The sequence below is a fragment of the Ostrinia nubilalis genome, chromosome 3 (assembly GCF_963855985.1).
Source record: "Ostrinia nubilalis chromosome 3, ilOstNubi1.1, whole genome shotgun sequence".
Taxonomy (NCBI): domain Eukaryota; kingdom Metazoa; phylum Arthropoda; class Insecta; order Lepidoptera; family Crambidae; genus Ostrinia; species Ostrinia nubilalis.
The window spans coordinates 11,432,745-11,446,238 of NC_087090.1; the positions used below are offsets into that span (position 1 = coordinate 11,432,745).

The 13,494-nt window shown below is 35.9% G+C and overlaps 1 long non-coding RNA gene across 1 annotated transcript; it reads left to right on the top strand.

Moving 5' to 3' along the window:
* Window positions 1-9,874: 9,874 nt before the first annotated feature.
* On the top strand, window positions 9,875-11,120 carry LOC135087942 (uncharacterized). The gene is made up of 2 exons (XR_010260931.1): window positions 9,875-10,408; window positions 10,647-11,120. It is a non-coding gene; the product is annotated as an uncharacterized LOC135087942 (long non-coding RNA).
* The last annotated feature ends 2,374 nt before the right edge of the window (window positions 11,121-13,494 follow it).

Below are 13,494 nucleotides of genomic sequence, written 5' to 3' on the forward strand. Positions count from 1 at the left end.
ACGCTCCATACAAAAAAAACCCAGACCCGACAGAAACGAGACATACCTCAGATTTTTTGTCATGTCTTAGTTAGTTAAATTATATATTTTTTATATTCGAAATCTATGTATAACACCAAAATATTACCCTTTGTTTTTGTTCAGACGTTATACAAAAACTAATACAAAATGCCTATTTATCACCAAAATTGGTAAATGTATGTACCCAAATGTCTATTACAGCTGCTATGGAATATATCGTCAGTGGAAAGGAAAAAATGCTAAAGCGCCATTTTGGCCAAAATGAGTTATATATGTTACGGCTAAAGATAGGTATGAACATAAACTTAAGATTAGCCGGCTAAACTTAAGTTTATCTTCGACGAGGTGTTAATGTTAGTTTCTTCTTTCTTTAGCCAGCTAAACTTAAGTGTAACCGCAGACCCTTGGCTAAAAATGTAAAAGAAAATGGAAAAGGAAACAATGTAATAATGTTTACTATTTTGACACGAAAACTTTATTACAAAATAATCACTTTCATTACACATACTTTTATGTACCTATGTAGGTATTCAAAATTACAATTATTACAATAACAAAATATTAATTACTTAAAATAATATCTACCTAATCATTAAAATAAAATAATAAGGAACCATTTGGTTATTGCAGGATCTTCTGTAGGTATTTCAAATTACAAAATGCGCGTTGTCTCCCCACCGCCCCCTCAAGCCCTCCGCCGGCCTGGCGCGCCCATCGAATACATTTTTAGCCGTTTCGTTTTGGCTAATGTGCACATTAGCCGGCTAAAGATGTAATATCACGACGCAAACTAACATGTTATCGAACTTTAGCTGCTTCTCGAAGATAAACTTAAGTTTAGCCGGCTAATCTTAAGTTTATGTTCACACCTATCTTTAGCCGTAAAATATACATTGTTGGATAGGATTTTTTTTTCTGCGTCGATCTATCTAGGTTTCAACTCAATCCGATGACTTTTTTGGCGCTTTAGCACTCTGAAAATTTTAAGTATTTCTAAAATCACCGCCCTCGTCGCTGCTAAAACGACGTGTTTTCAGTGTTTTTGCAACAAGTGTCGCGTAAGGGTTTTTTTGCTGGCAAAATATTTTTGCTTTCACAACATTAAGTATTTTTTTGTTATTTAAGAACTCGAATGACTTGTTACTTTAGCAATTCGTGCTTTTTGAGTTTTATAGTTCATTGGTATATTAGTAGTTATTCATGGTTGTAGTTCAAAATGATTTGGCGTGTAAGCAAAAGTAAGTGAACAAGATTCGATTAATTTTGGCGCTTTAACAAAAAGTAGCCTTTTTTTAATAAGCTTTAAAGTATTTTAGCGAAAATGAGAGCATTAATCAAAGCAAAAACTATAGTAGTTAAGTATTATTAACAAAGACATCTCAAACACACTTGTGACTATAAGCACACACTACGCACTCGGGTCACTCACAAGTGCCTGCAAAGATGCAAGAATGTTGCAACTATCCAAATAAATAATTTGCTCCCTGGGCACACATTTATGCCGGTGGATTCAATGCACTCAGTCATTGAAAAAAAGTGTTCGTTCGTTTCAGCCCGAACGATATCCACTGCTGGATCCCCCAAGGCCAGGCCTCCCCCAAGGATTTTCACAAAACCGGGCCCGCGCTCGCATCCAGGCACCTCCTGCAACCACCACCTCCAGATCGTCGGTCCACCTAGTGGGAGGCCTGCCCACACCACGTCTTCCGGCTCGTGGTTGCTACTCTTTTTCCAGAAATTTTCTACCCCTGCAGCCATCAGCTCTGCAAGCTATGTGCCCCGCCCACTGCCACTAGATTTTAGCGATTCTGCGGGCTATGTCAGTCACTTTGGTTCCCCTGCATCCCCATTTCTGATTCGATCACGCAGGGAAACTCCGAGCATAGCACGCTCCATCGCTCTTTGGGCGACCTTGAGCCTTCTTATGAGGCCTATATAAGCGACCACGTCTCAGATCCACAAGCCAAGAAAAAAGGGTAACAAACACTATTGTATGGGCGCCGCGCCGTCTAATTGGCCTGCCTGCAGTATATGCTGCTCTATCAAGAAAAGTTCCCAAACTAATGGCAAGATAAGTCTTTCCCTGGCTTCTTGAGGATGAAGTGAGCCGTCTTCCATTGTTTGGGGAAATACGCTATAGATAGGCATTTGTTTGCAATTTCCATGAATATCTCCCTTTCGCTACGAATAGCTCTGGTACATAAATATCGGCGGGAAATCATCCGGTCCCGGGGCTTTCTTTAGATTTTGCACGTTAAGCACGGCCTCCACTCCTGCCTCGGTAAAAAGGGGATCGTTTGCTGTTTGCTCTTCTAAAGTTTCGCTCTCTATCAGTTGTCGGAGACGCGTGTGGTGTGGTTTATCTATTGTCACGGAATCATCTGGATCAGCCGATTATTCTGGGCACTCTGCCCAGTCTTGCCGTTAAAACCATTCAGGAGCATGTCCTCTTGTCTCTGGAGCTTTCCCGATGACTCCATAGATTCCATCCCACATGTTTTCTCTCTTGAGTGTCGAGCAGAACTCATTCCAACTCTTTGTTTGCGCCTCGCTGGTCTTCTGTGCGTACCTATTCTTGTTGCCGCACTTTCACCCAGACAGAGAGAATAGGTTATGGCGTTGTGGTCTGAAGTGACTAGCGTTCTGTCCACTTTCTCTTTAATCTTACCCAGTAGTGGCTTACTGCACGCTGACACATCCACTTTGCTTGTGCGCAATCTGCCCTGTCGATATTTTTTGAAAGAAGAAACTGTAAGCTTCACCTAAGCTTTCGGAAACGCTGCCCCACCATTGGTTCTAGGCGTTCACGTCTCCCCCTATAATGATGTTTTGGGTGTTTAGCTTTTTCATACCGCTTTGTGCGTTATATCTAAAGCCCAATTGGATTGTCTCCCTCATAATACACGGACACAATTCCTAGTTTTAGCCTGCCTGCCTCCAATGTTACCGCGGCCTCCGTCTCCGTGACCAGTTAGGGGTCGTGAATGACTCAATCGGTCACCGAAGACTGAGTGACTGGTTTCTGCCGATTGAGTGCTAAGGTTATGTCCTTGTCCTCGGCTGCTTGCAGCAGTTCGGCAGTGGCTTGCTTGGAGCGTTTCAGGTTAGCTCAGATGATGTTGAGCTTTCACAAATCAAATCAAATCTCCCAAAAGACCACGGACACGGTCTTTTAGGAGATTTGAACTCTGCATGTTTAGGATGTTCTTAGCAGTATGCTGTTCTGGAAAGCGCTAAGTAAGTAGTCCTACTTTTGTTTTTCTGGGCATTCATCACTTTATCACTGAATGCCATGTAGTGGTGGATGTTGGATGTGTCAGTTCTCGCCCTCGCATTTTTTCCACGATTGTGGTGTGCCTTATTTTCAGGCTGGACAGTTTAGCCATGAGTAAGTTCCTCTGCAGTTCCTCTTCTTCTTTGCATAGGGCTTTTGTATGTCCAAAACAGAGGCATTTGGCGCATTTCACTAGTGGGGTCTTCTACCGGTCTTATCTCCAGACCTATGTGGACTGCCCCCGCCTCGAACAAGCGTTTGTAGAGAATGGGCGACACTTCCATACATAGCATTGTAGAGTTTCTTATTTTGGGCCTTTAGATTGTCATCCTTTTCCACCTTTAGACCTTTGATTTTGAAGTCAAAAGTGGTTCTGACGGTCTTATGACATTGTCACCGGTTATGCTCGAGTCCGTCGATGAGACTATCAGTGTGTGGTTTGGCTTTTTTGGTGGGATGGATATGGTGGTGGCCGCGTAAGTCACCACCCACCATGTCCATCCCACCAAAGGTTCCCACCAGTGGTTAGTGGTGGTTATTAAAATTGTTAAGTGTCCCTACGTTTGTTCACTATAATTCAAAATATAGTAATTACCTACCACTCCCGTACCCGGTTAGAAGTAATGACAATCAAATTATGCATGATGTTAGGATAAATTAAGCATTTTTTGTCATAAAACATAATACCTATTCAATCTATAAGCATTACTTTTGCTTAAAACGTTTAATGTAGTAAGAGTTTAGTAACATTTGCTTATATTCGTTCTATAGGGTCTGCGTAAGTAAGCAAATATTCATGTAAGCTCCATGGATAATATCGCTTTTACGCATTTTTTCGCTGGCGCATGCGACTATCTTATTTTGTAGTTTAGTAATTTATCTTCGACTTACTTATTAAGCTGTATCTCACTAAGTATTTTTTCTCTTTTATCAAAAAGGTTGTTCAAACTATTTAGCACTTATTGGTTGCTGGATATTTGATTATAAATGGAGGTTAGCAGTTTTACCCTGACTAACATTTAATGAATTTTCATAACTCTTTTTCTAAAGCGACACCTATTTTACGATCTAAAAGAGCTACAAACCTGGTGTTTTCATTAAAATATAGGCAAAAAATCAAGAACACGATTGCATTTTAAAAGAACTGTTTAACATTAATATCAAAAGAGATACGAATTTTTTTCGTAAAAAAAAAACTTTGATCCTCATTTCCCACAAGTACGGTTTTGGCGCTTTAGTCTTTTTGTCCTTTCCACTGACGATATCTAGGTGACCTGGAGATACAGCCGGATTATACAGGGTGGTTATACATATGGAATGATAAGTGATCTCACTCGATTATTTCTAAACTATACAAGATATCGAAAAACTAATTACTGATTCTGAAAGTGCTTCACGAGCTCTTTCAGATGGTACCAATAATAGGTTACAGATTATGGAAGCTGGTAACATTGAATTTTTGGATTTTGTAACTTCTCGTTTCCACCCTGTATAATCCGGCTGTATTTCCAGGTCACCTAGATACATACCATAGCAGCTGTAATAGACATTTAAGTACATACATTTACACATTTTGGTGATATATAGGCATTTTGTATTAGTTTTTGTATAACGCCTGAACAAAAACAAAGGGCAATATTTTGGTGTTATACATAGATTTCGAATATAAAAAATATATAATTTAACTAATTGAGACATGACAAAAAAACTGAGGTATGTCTCGTTTCTGTCGGGCCTGGGTCACAGATGACCGTTCTTCTTTCAATTCAATGTTTTTCTATACATAACGCGTAGTTTTGCATGTTTCACCTAAAATCAGGTACAGTATGATAATCCCTGCTTCTAAATAAAGTTAGTTATATTCAAACTGTTCAACTGTTGTGTTTGAGAAGAGTGTTTTGAGTTAACTTACTATTGTTGGATAAGTAAAAATTACAGTGGATATTTTTTAATTTTCCGAATAAAATATGCTAGGTCGTTTTCTTTTAAATATTTTGAGAGAACATTGTAAAGATAGTTAAAATGGCAATGTACAGACGACGGCACTTCAAGTTAAACACTGTAGTAACTAATGTAGTTGTAATACAAGTGTATAGTCTGATATGCTGTTGTCTGCACAAGAGATAAAACCTTCTTTATAATGTAGAATAAAGGTCTATAATAAGTAAATAAATAATAAATAAACATATCAATCGACTGATGCCACAAAATACATATGCTGATGCTAAGAAAAAGTGGCTGAAGAAACTCAAACACTTTCATGTTCATCATGTCATGAAATCTTCATTTATATCTCTTATGCTGATCCAAATCGTGTTAAAAAAGAACTGTTTTCTCAAACAATTCCTAAATCGATGATTAAGGATATCGAAACATTCAATGAAAACCACTTTAATAGTGCAGGAAGAGGACTTAGCCACATCTTGAAATTTTGAAATACAGAGGACCAAAGAACGTGGAAGAGATGACATTTGAAAAGTTTTATGACACTAAAATCTTGCAAAAAATGTGGGCAACTAATTTGGCTTTAGACGAAAATCGGAATCAAGTTAAACGGTACGATATAAAAATTCTAAGAGTGGAAAAGGAGAACTCAAAATGTCCAGACAAAACTGATTCAAGTCTAAATGTACTTTATTATTTATACAGTCATTCCCCTAAAATGTAACAACTATAAAAACTGCGATTAAAGGTAAAATGGATAGATTTTTTGACCCAGTTTATACACAGGGTCATTTCACAGCCTATTAATAATCCAAAATAAAACTGAGTTTCATAACTTCCCTAACAAAAAATGTAGTAATACGTTTTTTTCGCCTCCTGAAAAATGCCCTTTTTTGAGTTGTCTCAGTTTAGATCTAGGTGTGCGATTTGTTAATTAATAAGACATTTAAATAAAACAAAAAAGTTTCAATTTTCAAATGGACCAGAATAGGCCTCGAAGCTCAAAGTTGCACAGCGTGCTATGTGGTGCTATGGACAATATGGACATAGCCCGACGGATTAGCAAGCTGAAGTGGCAATGGGCAGGAGGGCTCAGGGCACACACAGTTACGCAGAACTGACGGCCGATGGGGCAGCAAGGTTCTGGCTGGAGTGGAGGCCACGTATCGGATAACAGCGTGGGACGTCCACCCACACAAGGTGGACAGACGTGTGCGTCACACAGTAGTTTGATTTTAAAAATAGGTGGACATACGATCGAAAGTCATAATTTCATCGAAACAAAAATTGTTTTGGGTAGCATTTTGAATGCTGATCAACATTTGTTATTATGCATTTTTCGTAAAAACGAGCCTTTCATGCTTAAAAAAATATGACAAAAAAATTGTATGGAGAAAAAACGTTTTTATGTTTTTTTCTGGCCACTGTTGCAAACTGTAGCGGTCAAACCTTATGTAGTCGTAAGTACCTATGGTGCCTAATATTACTACATAAAAATTTTTTGCGGGCACGCGCGGCGAAGCTAGTAATGGACATGCAAAATTTTAAATATTTTTATTTATGGATTGTTGATTTTAATGCACTTAAAGTAATTATTAATAGAAAAATAGACTTAGTCTAACTAGGTACAGCCCCCTATTACCTCATTTCACACTAAAACCTTTCAAACTAGAACCTAAGTTTTTAGGTACTAGGTAGCCTAAGTCGATTATTGACATTATAATATTCACTACTGGTCTACTGGTTATGGTGTAAGGTGGATTAGGTAGATATGTACCCTTTTACTAAGGTATATACCTACTTCTTGGCACGTATAATACCGACAGACATGATTAAAAAAAGTCTTCAAGCAAGAACCCTTGACTTCAATGGTCATGAAAGATTTTTTTTACTTTCTAGAGTAGTCCTGCCCCCCTAGACAAAACGCACTTTTTGATCGAATCGAAAATCGAATCCGTCAAAACTCCATACAAAAAAGGGGCTTTTCGACCACTTTTCGACTGGTTTGCGATTATAATTTGCACTTTGTCTAGACCCTCTGAATAGATCCTTAAATCATTTTGACTGTCTTAATCGATTACAATAGGTAGCGGGATAGTTTCAATTTTGATATAACTGTAATTTCCAGTTTTCTGATAAGTTATATACCTACTTATACTTTCGCAAAAAGTGATTCTTTTTTTTGGCTCCTTTAAAGAGTTGTAAGTTCCTTTTCCTTCGTCTATTAAAAAAGATAACGTACATAACACCTTCATCAAGTAGCCTCAAACATATTAGGTTTGAAATATAACACCTTTATCCAAGCATCGAACAGAGAAAAATCTGAAATCCGACATTTATCACCTTCTTCCATTCATGTCTTCAATTATTATCTTCGTTCGAAAAACAATCAAAAAATATATTTTAACCTATTCACTTATCTTGAACAGAGTGTTCAAAATAATCTAAGTCACTCACATACTTTTTCCGAAAGAATCCAATAGGCAGTTAGCCAGTACACCAAAATGTTATCACATTATCTGCACCATGTATCAGCAGTATGTGTACGTTAGCTGGCATATAAAACTATAGGTAGAGGTGAACATAGTGGATCTGCAATAATGTGTGGCTATACGGCTCGGAAACGTGGCCTCTCAATTTAGGCCTTATAAATAAGCTCAAAATTGCACAGCGTGCTATGGAGAGGGCTATGCTCGGTGTTTCTTTACGAGATCGAATCAGAAATGAGGAGGAGATCCGTAAACGAACTAAAGTCGCTGACATAGCCCAACGGATTAGCAAGCTAAAGTGGCAATGGGCAGGGCACATAGTACGCAGAACTAACGGCCGATGGGTCAGCAAGGTTCTGGAGTGGAGGCCACGTACCGGAAAGCGCAGCGTAAGACGTCCACCCACATGGTGACTGACGACCTCATACAGCAGGAAGGCGCTGGATGCAGGTCGCCACCAACCGGCCATTGTGGAAATGATGATGGATGATGAATAATGTGTGGAACAGGGTTGCGGGAATTCCCATTTATGCTAGAATTATTCGACTAACTTTAATAGAGAGTGATAAAAATGTATTGTTTACTATAACCGTTCAACCCTTACTGAACCCACTACCTACTGTAATCGATTATGACAGTCAAAATGATATAAAGATCTATTCAGGGCTACTTTAGAAAGTAAAAATATATTTCATAACCATTGAAGTCAAGGGTTCTTGCTTGAAGACTTTTTTTAATCATGTCTGTCGGTATTATACGTGCCAAGAAATAGGTATATACCTTGGTAAAAGCACGGTAATATACAGGGTGTTAGGTAAATGGGTATATGAGCTGACACTAGCCCATGTTAACATGGTCATATAAATGGTATGGTGAAGTCAGAAATTTGATTTAATCATTTAATTTTTTTTAATTTTCATACAAAAAAAAATTATAAGTTCCGATTTGTATGAAAATTAAAATAATTAAAATGAAGATATCAATTTTCTGAGTTCACCATACCATTTATATGACCATGTTAACATAGGCTAGTGTCGGCTCATATACCCATTTACCTAACACCCTGTATAGATAGTATTACCGTGGTAAAAGGGTAGGTACATATCTACCTAATCCACCTTACACCATAACCAGTAGTGAATATTATAATGTCAATAATCGACTTAGGCTACCTAGTACCTAAAAACTTAGGTTCTAGTTTGAAAGGTTTTAGTGTGAAATGAGGTAATAGGGGGCTGTACCTAGTTAGACTAAGTCTATTTTCCTATTAATAATTACTTTAAGTGCATTAAAATCAATAATCAAATAAAAATATTTAAAATTTTGCATGTCCATTACTCGCTTCGCCGCGCGTGCCCACATAGAATTTTTATGTAGTAATATTAGGCACCATAGGTACTTACGACTACATAAGGTTTGACCGCTACAGTTTGCAACAGTGGCCAGAAATAAAATAAAAACGATTTTTCTCCATACAAATTTTTGTCATATTTTTTTTAAGCATGATAGGCTCGTTTTTACGAAAAATGCATAATAACAAATGTTGATCAGCATTCAAAATGCTATCCAAAACAATTTTTGTTTCGGTGAAATTATGATTTTCGATGGTATGTCCACCTATTTTTAAAATCAAACTACTGTGCGTCAGAATGGACGGTCACTACCCATATTTTACATCGAAACATATTGAAAGTTGCTACTAAGTAGTTGCTTCTAATCGTTAACCCTTAAATGCATAGTGTTGCCATATGTCTACGAAGTACTTTTTTAATTATAAAAAGTAACACATTTTATAAGCGTTTCTGAACGTATGCTAATATCATAGAAAACATCATAATAAAAATAAAAAAAACGCAAATGAAGGTAGATTTGAAAAAAAAATTAACCGATATTTGACGTAGCGATTGCGAAAGAGAAAAAATTGGTAGTGTTAAAATTTGTGGTATTTTAATTTCGGATTCAGTGAGAATTAATTGCTAAAACGATTGGAAAAAAATACATACGTGTTAGAAATAATGTAAGAATTCATTATTATAACTTATTTTTTTGGTAATCTATCCCGAATGTGCCTTCGACTTGATTTTTGTGTATGTAGCCAAATGTCTACACCATGCGTTTATGCCATAAAATTGTTCTATGGTTTATCGGAATTCTTGTTTAAATGAAAGCCCCATAAGTAAAAGTAATCAGTGACATTTATTTTTAACTTCTCAATTATAATCTAATTAAACCTACGCACAACACGTCCGCCATTGCGAGTACGAGGGGACCGGGAATGAGGGTGTCATTTTGACAGCTTCACAGATAAAGTATTTTATCGAATAAGACCGAATGAATGATTATATTCAACACCCCGGCTCAAGATCAAGTCTCAATTTTCTTGGCCAAATTGACTTGAACTTGCAGACAATAAATTTAATCTTTAAATAGCAACACTTGGCATGAGCTGTCACAATGACACTTGACATTTGACATTGACACTAAAATTTTAGGTTATACTATACTTATCTTACGTCTCGATACAAAACAAGTCTGAAATATTCAAAAAATCAATATTAATCAACACAACTCTGATGCTATAATGTGGTTAAAACATAATACAACTAAAATATTAATCGCAAACTAATACAATCCAAGAGATTTACAGAAATAGTTATGTTTAACCTGGCACAAAGACTTTGTAAGTATATCTGCTTTATTTTCATTAGTACACACATATTTCAATGTAATTAAGCCTTTTTTAACAATATCCTTAATAAAATGAACTTTGATATCGATATGTTTCGACCTTTTGCTATTTTCGTAACTTTCTATCATCTTAATTGTACTCTGATTATCTATATATAATGAGCAAATCAAATCTTTATCACAATGCAAATCTTTTAACACTTCTCTAATATATACTGTTTCACTTACAGATAACGATGCTGCGTAGTATTCAGATTCCGCTGTGGACAGTGAGACCGATGATTGCTTCTTGGAACTCCAACTGACCAAGTTGCCTTTGTGGAAGATTGCAACTCCACTCACACTTTTGCGGTCCATTTGCTCGGATCCCCAATCTGAATCTGAAAAAGCTATTAAATTATTATTTTCTTCTCTTTTATATATTAATCCCATATGTTTTGTTTGTTGCAGGTATCTGAGGATTCTCTTCGCAGCTGTCCATAAAGTTGGTGTTGGGCAGTGCAAGTATCTACTTAAAAACCCAGTGGCATAAGCGATGTCTGGCCTGCTGATAGTAGCCAAGTACATGAGTGAGCCTATGAGCTCTCTGTAAGGGATGTTTTCCATGATTTCTTCGTTTTCATTTATTTTTAGTCCGACTTCCATTGGTGTATTGCAACCCTTGCAATCTTGCATATGAAATTTTAATAAAATCTTTTCAATTATTTGTGTTTGTTTTATTTCTATTTTATCCAGTGTTTGTGTTATTTCCATTCCTAGAAATTTGCTTATATTTCCCATATCTTTAGCTTGAAATTCTTCTTTTAATTTATTTATTATTTTCTGTCCATCTCCAATTACTAGTATGTCATCCACAAATATAAGTATGTATACATTTCTTCCTGAGTACAGACAAAAGTCACTTTGAGATTGCTTTAGTCCATTTTCTGTCAAAAACTGATTTAACTTTTCATTCCAGCATCTGGGAGCTTCTTTTAATCCGTAAAGAGCTTTTCTGAGTTTTAGTACTTTTCCTTGTTTTTTATTTACACCTTCGGGATAATCTATATATCGCACCCTTAATAATGAATGGGCACAACTCCAAAATTCAGTTTTTTGGGAAAAGCCAAAAAACCAATCGGCGGATCGCGGTTTTTTACATAATTGGCTCTAAAATCTTTATTTTATCAGCTACAACTTTCAAATTAAGCATACTTCATCACTGGTATCTGTTATATAATTTGAGATAAGACATTTTTGAAAATATTGATTATGAGTATTTAAATGTTTAAAAAAATATTTCAAAGTTAGGCCTTTATTTTACTATATCTGTTGTTGTGATTTTGGGTATTACTTGTACTTGTGCCCATCTAATCCTTAGGCTGAATTGTTTTATATGGCATATTCCCTAATATTGCTCTCTAATATTTAAAAATAAGTGTATTATTCGATTTTTATATTGATTTACGCCCAATAACATTGGGGACAGTTATTGTGCGGTATAGTAGCTTATAGCCAATTCAGTATAAGAGTAGGGTGCTGAATACTAGAAAATTATTAGATATGTCGAATTAGATTAAAATAAAGACTATTAGCTATTTCTCTGAGAAAAACGACATGAAAATACTAATTTTATGCATTCAAAATATTTTTACTTAGATAGATAGGGACTCTTACCCTATAAAAAATATGCTTTTCATCAAATCAAGAAAAATCCTACAAAAACTTTTTCTGTAAGGTTTTCTGTTATGGATTTGTTCAGGATAATCACTTATTAAAGTCCAACAGCCAGTACCTTGGTATCTTTTTTCCACTATCCTGCTGTCCTGGTGGAAGGAACCGTTCTCCTTGTCCCTTACTATAATCACCCACATTATGAGGGAATCAGTTCAAATGGCTATTGTAAAAAATACAATTTAATACTCAAATTGGCGTGTGTAATTTTTGAAGAATTTTAGCAACCAATTTTGAACACAAGAATATCCATTCTGGTGTTCTAACATTCCCCAAAAAATATTTTACTACTAAAGCACCTTAGCCATGCTTCAGATTCAATTTGTGTTATATGGTTTACAAATACAGTCTTTTATAAGAGCACGGATTTGCAGTCCATCGAAGATAGCTGCTTTTAATTTTTCCGTACTCATCATCATTTTGCTTTTGATCATTTTAGTGATTAAAAAGCTCAATACATATCTTGGCCCTCCAAATAGAAGCCCTTTACGTCCTGCTTGACTTCAGTATTGCAAAGAGTCTAGGTACACAAGGTTTACGACGATATTGGACACCCAATATTTATTATTTTGTACAATTTTTATCCCAAAGTATGCTTGGTTTGTTATCACAAACTCCGTGATCTTTTTTCTTTGCTTTTGTGTACAATATTTGCCACATATTAATAAAAACTGTTAGTGGTGTTAACACAAGATTTCATTACGAACTCATATTTTTAAGACAAAAAGCACTTTAGAACTTAAATTGAGACAAACTGAAAATTTCAAGGTCTAATAGCTGATCAGTAAAATTGTAGTAACATAATACGTGAAAAGATAATTTTAAAATAAATTCGATGTATCCTCAGTCCTCAGAATCTGAGTGATTAACTAGCATCAATTTATGTGACCGTAATAAATTAATGAATAATATAATTAAAAATTATAACACTATCATATTAAAGTAATTCACCTTTTGGCTGACTAGTGCGTTTATTCATAAAACAAACAAAGAAAAAAGCCAACCCGAGCCCCGAGCGAACGTTAATAGCCTTAACACGTAGGTATGTCTCTTATTTTATTAATCATCAGTTTATTTGTCGGGAAGTATTTCATAACCACCGCTTTATTTCTTAGCATCGCGATAAAACATTCTATAAGTTCCTAATCAACCAATAGGTATGAAAATTAATACCAAGAAGCAAATTACTTTTATAGGAGAGTTGTAAATTTAACTACAAACACCCATCCATGGTCCGCCTAACTAAAGTTAAAGTTATATTTTATAATTTTCTATGATTAACGGGACTTTATCAATGTAATAAAAATGAAAATGTAACATATTATTAGAAATATATGGAATTAATTAGTCTTAGCTCACTAACAC